We start from the raw sequence: 5853 nt of genomic DNA, 5'->3' as shown, positions 1-5853 counted from the left end.
ATCAAGCTATAAATATTTTATTATTTTTTTTATAAACTTTTGTATATATATGAGTGTGATACTATTATGTTTAATTATTTTATTTCTTAAAATAAATAAAATATTTATAAAAATATAATATATAAATAATGTAAAGTACCAAATGTATGGTATAATGTAAAAGTTTTGAGGTAAATTATAAAAATGTATGTTTTTGTGATATATTTTATACTACATTTTCTTTATAATATTTAGCTAAAACTCGTAAAAATATCTTCCATCAGCTCCTTTATACATATATTTATAATAGCTATGCACAAACTCTAATTAATCCATATCTACATTTACATAATATTTTAATATTTTTTTATAACTTTTCTCACTCTATTTAGTAAATATATATGTATTTTTTAATTATTTTATTTTACTTTAAGTAATAAAATATGTTTAAAAATATAATATTTAAATGATATATTGTATAATGTAAAATTTAAAAGTAAAATAAAAAAAAAAGTGAGTTTTGATGGATTATTTTAAAGATGGAGTAGAGCACCAATGTCAGTCTCTAATAATGTATTGTTGGAACTGCTACAACCCAGATGGGCTTAGCTCAGCAAAATTCTATTGATTCACTCACACTAATCAAAACAAACTCCTAGACAATCTCTCACTGATTCACTCTCACTAATCAGTCATCACAGACCGTGCCGTCCGCCGCCGTCGACCCGCGGAGAATCAGTGCCGCCGATGGTTCATCCTCAAGCAAAGGGAAGCTCCTCTGGTTTGCTTCTATGCTACTAGTTCTAGTTCATCTCTTTGGAAACATTCGAGTTGGAAAATCTGTGGTCAGATTTAGGTAAAGTTCTCAAAACTTCTGATTGTTATGAATTTGATTCCAGAAACTGGGCCTCTGTTTTTGGGGAAATTTCTCATGCATGCCACTAGAACTGCTGTCTTCATCCATGTTGTTTGTCCCCAGCAAAGAAAGATACACATCTGCAATCGAAGCCACAAAGTATTGCATGCTTGTTGTTTGATAAAATGACTGAACGAAACAAAATTAAAAAAGTAAACTCAGGCTTGTTTACTAATAGATTGATAATTTTTGGTGGCCAAGATAGAAGAATAAAGATGGTAAACATGTCCTTAATAGTTCGGTTGATACAGTAATGCGAAGGCGGACATTCATGCCCGTATTCTAAACAAACAATGCTATTTAAACTCGTTTTGCTGTGATGCTAAAAAAAAGTAGTTGCTCTATTATATACTGATGAAGTGTAAGCCACATATGAATTTTACAGTGGGGTCTATAGTTGAAAGTTAAGAGTTTTGTTTTGTAGATGATAGCATGTTTGGAATAATATGTACATGCCTGCCAATATATAAGAATAATATTACATGTCCAGATTGTTTAATTCGCTAAAATCTTTGTAACACTTGATTAGAAACAACCAAAGATATTAATAAAGGATCCTATATATAAATTACTTAAAGAACTAGTTCTGGGACTGAAACAAAAAGAAAGAGCAGCCCAACAATTAGAAAAACCACTATGAACAAAGTTCATCCAACTCGAAATACTGCAGTTAGACCAAGTGTTGAAGATCAACCAAAGTCACAATTTTCACAGCTCTGAAATAGGAAACTTAACTGTTTTAAGTTTTCTGATGCTATATTTGCTGTTCTGAGTTTACTTTGATGGATTTTATGTTTTGGTTTAAGGATTTGTTTTGAACATTTGGTTGTGGACCTTTATTTTAAAGTAATCTATAAACATTGTAGTAAATTTGCTATTTTGACTTCATTTGAATTCGTCATTTGGTTTAGAATTTGATTAACCTATCTGCTTCCTTCAACCCCATTTTAAAAAAAATACCTTATTGAAAGTCAGGAAAATTAAAATAAAGAAAATGAGATAATGATTGGGACAAAATCTAAAAAGAAAATCTAAATCATTAACAATTTATAAAATGAAATTAAAAAAACTTAATCATTACTCAAAGGAATATCTGGTTACATATGTAGCATACAATTACAATAACCCAAATCTAAATAAGAAAAAGGGCAATTGTAGGTTTTTCATATGTATATTTTCTTTAAAAAAGGTCAACATTGTTGTGACTTAAGGTACTATTCTGCAAATAAAATTAAATATGAGGATTGTAAAATGTAAAAACTGGAACTACAGTACTTTTTGGGAGAAAAGAAAATGTAGATATCAAAATGTTAGCATCCCTTATTTTGAATATGGGATTACGTAGTGTTTATTTCTATTTTAAATATGAGATTTCTGAAGTGTTGCTTATGTTAGTCAGAATATTTTTATCAAAATGTATTTTTTTCTTTTGACGTTTTTGTTCTTCATACTCCGTTTTTTTAAAAAAAAACTTCAGCCGTGGGTTTTGAGTTTTATTGTTGTGTGATTGTTTCAAAGAGTTCTGGATATGTTTGCATTTTTTTTTTTAGTTATTGACAACTGAACGAAACATTTGAGTGTTTTAGTCTGATGAAATTCTATACAAAACTGCATGGTAATTGGCTTTCTTTGTTACTGCAACAGGGACTTTGGCACTCTGCTTACCACCTTTGAACCTTGTGTGACATGAACGGGGTTTACAGAAGTCCATGATGGGGCGTAAACTCGCAATAACTGCTCGTCGTTTCCAGTGGGTGCATTGATGTAAACGACCCTTTCATTGGAAATCTGTAAATTGCCCAGAGCATGCCTTGGCCGTTTGCAGCCCCCGCCTGCTGTTGGGGATGTCGTCGGCTCTTCCCTAACGGCTGTCCCTCTCCTGAGTCATCAGATTCTGTCTCCTTTGTTGGCTCTACCATTTCAAAGGTAACCGAACGACCTCTGTTTTACTGCTCTTATTTTCTTTTATAACTTGAACCTTTAGGGTAAAAAAAATTAAAACTTGTAATCTTTGGCCATGCTGTTACTGATCTTTGCTGATTCCTTATGCTTATAAGTAAATAAATTGGTCTTGTTTGGCTAAGCTTTTACTTTTGCAAATAACTAAAAGTATAAGACTAAAAGTATAAGATGAGTTTACTAAAAACAAGTATAAGATAGATAAAAGTTGTGACTTGTTTTTTCTGTTTGGATAATTACATAAATATTTTTTTTCAATGAAAAGTTCTTTTCAAAATGTTTGGATATTAATAAAAAAAATATCTTTTATGAGTAGATTAAGAATTATAAAAATTATTTTAATTTAGAAAACAGTTCTGTTGGGAGAAGTTATGGTCTCCAGCTTCTCCCAAAAGACTTCTAAGTTAAAAAAAAACTCTTTATTTTTTACTTAAACACCTTCAAAAGGAATTTTTTAATTCTATAAGCTAAAAAAGAGCTTATTGAAGCTTAGCCAAACGGTGGATAAACTTTTTCAAGTGTTTGGCTTAGACATCTTAAGTATTATTTTTAAGAAATGTAAAAGCTTTATTGTAGAAATTTACAAGGCTAATTCGGCGTTAAATCATGGAGAACATCTTTTCTAAAAATAAATAAATATAAAAACAATCATTTCAAATTAACAAGTTATTTAGGATTTCTCCACAAAAAACATACCAATTGTTTAAACTATGAACCGTTTTAATTATATCAACTGATGAAAAGTTGAACTTTTATTTAGATTGCAGGCACACTAGAGTTGGGTTCATCAATGATGTGGCCTCCGAAGGCTGTGGCCGTTCTTTGAACTGCGCACGTGATTATGTTGTGAAACATTCCAACTTTTCCTCGACTAAGACTGTACACGGCGTTCATGGGAGTCTGAACTGAAACCGTGATTCGTCCGAAGAAAATATCTGTTCTAATAAAAGAAATGAAGCGCAAAATACTAAAATGGAATAAGGGATTTTTTTTTTTATATTATGGATGCACAGATAAGTTCCGAGTTAGGGTGGGAGGAGAAGACAGTAAAATTCACGTGCTCAAGAGAGACATGGACCAAGTTTTTATCGAAATTTGGGATGGTACAACACTGACCATTATCAATTATCATTTGATATGTCTTCTCGAGTTTAGCTCTCTAACATATTGACTTTCGTTTTACCACCTGCAGAGGAAAAGAAAAATATTTGTGTATGATCACAAGTGGTGTTCTGATTTTATACCACTATTACTTGCCGCTCACAGAGGATAAGAGTAGTAGCGGACCATCAGAGTCGGGGTCAGAGTTGGGGTCTAGTGGGCAAAGAAAGAAACGACAATCAGAGTGAACTGTGGAGAAGAGAAGCTGATGGAGACAGGTCCTCCTTTTGCAGTGCAAATGAAGATGTGCACAGACAAACTTGAAGACTCTCTTGGAAGGCAGACCTTCCTATGTTTACCAGATGACTATCTTAAAGTGTTCGTTGATTAGGGGCTATCCACATTAGTTGGGTGAGAGTTTAAGACCCCCAAAACTAAACCCACCATTGTCTATTTCCTAAACCAGTAAGTATAAACTTTTTTGGATAGTGGCAAACAGTGAAGTGTTTTTTATTAGTCAAGACTTGTTTTGGTAAGGGATGACTTTTAGGCTGGTGATAAAGAATGTTTTACATTTCCATATGAACTTCCGAGTTCCAAGTTCCAGATTGGCAAGGGATTGCATAAAATCGAGAGAAATATTCATGAGCTGCATGTGTTCAAAACATGAATTCTTGTAAATTCTCCTAAGGAGAAACATATGCAGCGATACAAGTAAAAATTAAGCAGTTGAGTTATTAGTTCCTTTTCTTGCCGTAAAAACTATAATGTTAATTTATTTAAACGAAAATTCAAACTTTAGATCTGTATCTTGTGCTAGATAGTCTCAACACATGAACCGAAGATCTTATTAGTAGTGTTTTAACGTTCACTAGATGGCAAAATGAGACATATATTACGAAACAATGGAGCGCCGATCTTGAGATTCTTGAAGATTTCTAAATGCCCCATGACTTATTTTCTGTTTTGAGTTATGATGTCTTGCAATTTGCAACGCTGAAATACATGAATTTGGCGTAACGTATAACAAGGTTGGCTACAAACTGCAAGCAAGCAAGCAAGCAAGAACTAGTATTTGCAGCCCCCTTTAATTTTTATCTTCTTCTATAGTGGGGTGACACTGTAAGCTTTGCATATGGAGGTTTTTTTAGTTGATTTTTGAACAAATGGTTGATATTTTATAAGGGTTTTTTTTCTTGCATTGGCAAAGACGATGAACTAAACTGTTTTGCCATTAGCTGTTTCCATGTATAAATGATCCCCCATAAAATATATTCATGAGGAAGACCACTGATAGGGATGTCAATGAGGCTGACTGCAACAAAACCCACCCTGCCCCGCGAAGCAACCCACCTTGTTTAATAAATGGGGCGAGATGGGGCAAACCCAATGGAGGTAGCGAGTCAAACCTCCTGCCCCATTGTCCTTTTTCTTTTAATGTGGAAATAAAATAAAATTTCTTAAGCTGTTAGATAAGCACTATTATCTAAAATAGTAGCTCTCGAAACAAAATTCAAAACTAATTAAAAAATATAGGGGCCGTTCGGTAATTATAAAATAAATCATATTTTGTTTATTTTAATAAAAATTTGAAAATAAAATAAAAAACAATGTTCGGTAACTTTGTTTTTGCTCTTGGTTTGTTTAAATTTTGATTAAAATTTTGATAACAAGTTTTTCTTACTTTCAAAATTTTTTCAAACAGTTTTTTTCTTTTTTTCCGTCTGTTCACATCATTTTTTTCTTCCTCTAGCCATGAGAGAAAATAAGTGTGCATGTGACTGGTGACTTAGAACCTCGTCGAATGGTGTTGGTGACTTAGAACTCTATGGAAGGGTGCCAGTGCTCATCGGTGGTGGTTCGCTGGTTGCCGGAGGTTATGGTGGTGGTTTGTTGTT

General features: G+C 32.7%; 1 long non-coding RNA gene across 1 annotated transcript; it reads left to right on the top strand.

The window, feature by feature from the left end:
* The first annotated feature begins 551 nt into the window (after positions 1 to 551).
* On the top strand, positions 552 to 4605 carry LOC133794397 (uncharacterized). Its single transcript, XR_009875196.1, has 4 exons — positions 552 to 835; positions 2540 to 2821; positions 3615 to 3957; positions 4047 to 4605. It is a non-coding gene; the product is annotated as an uncharacterized LOC133794397 (long non-coding RNA).
* Positions 4606 to 5853: the final 1248 nt, after the last annotated feature.

Source organism: Humulus lupulus, chromosome 8 (genome assembly GCF_963169125.1).
Source record: "Humulus lupulus chromosome 8, drHumLupu1.1, whole genome shotgun sequence".
In the NCBI taxonomy this organism is placed as follows: domain Eukaryota; kingdom Viridiplantae; phylum Streptophyta; class Magnoliopsida; order Rosales; family Cannabaceae; genus Humulus; species Humulus lupulus.
Note: the sequence above shows the minus strand (reverse complement) of the source record. Positions and strands in the feature narration are given on the sequence as shown.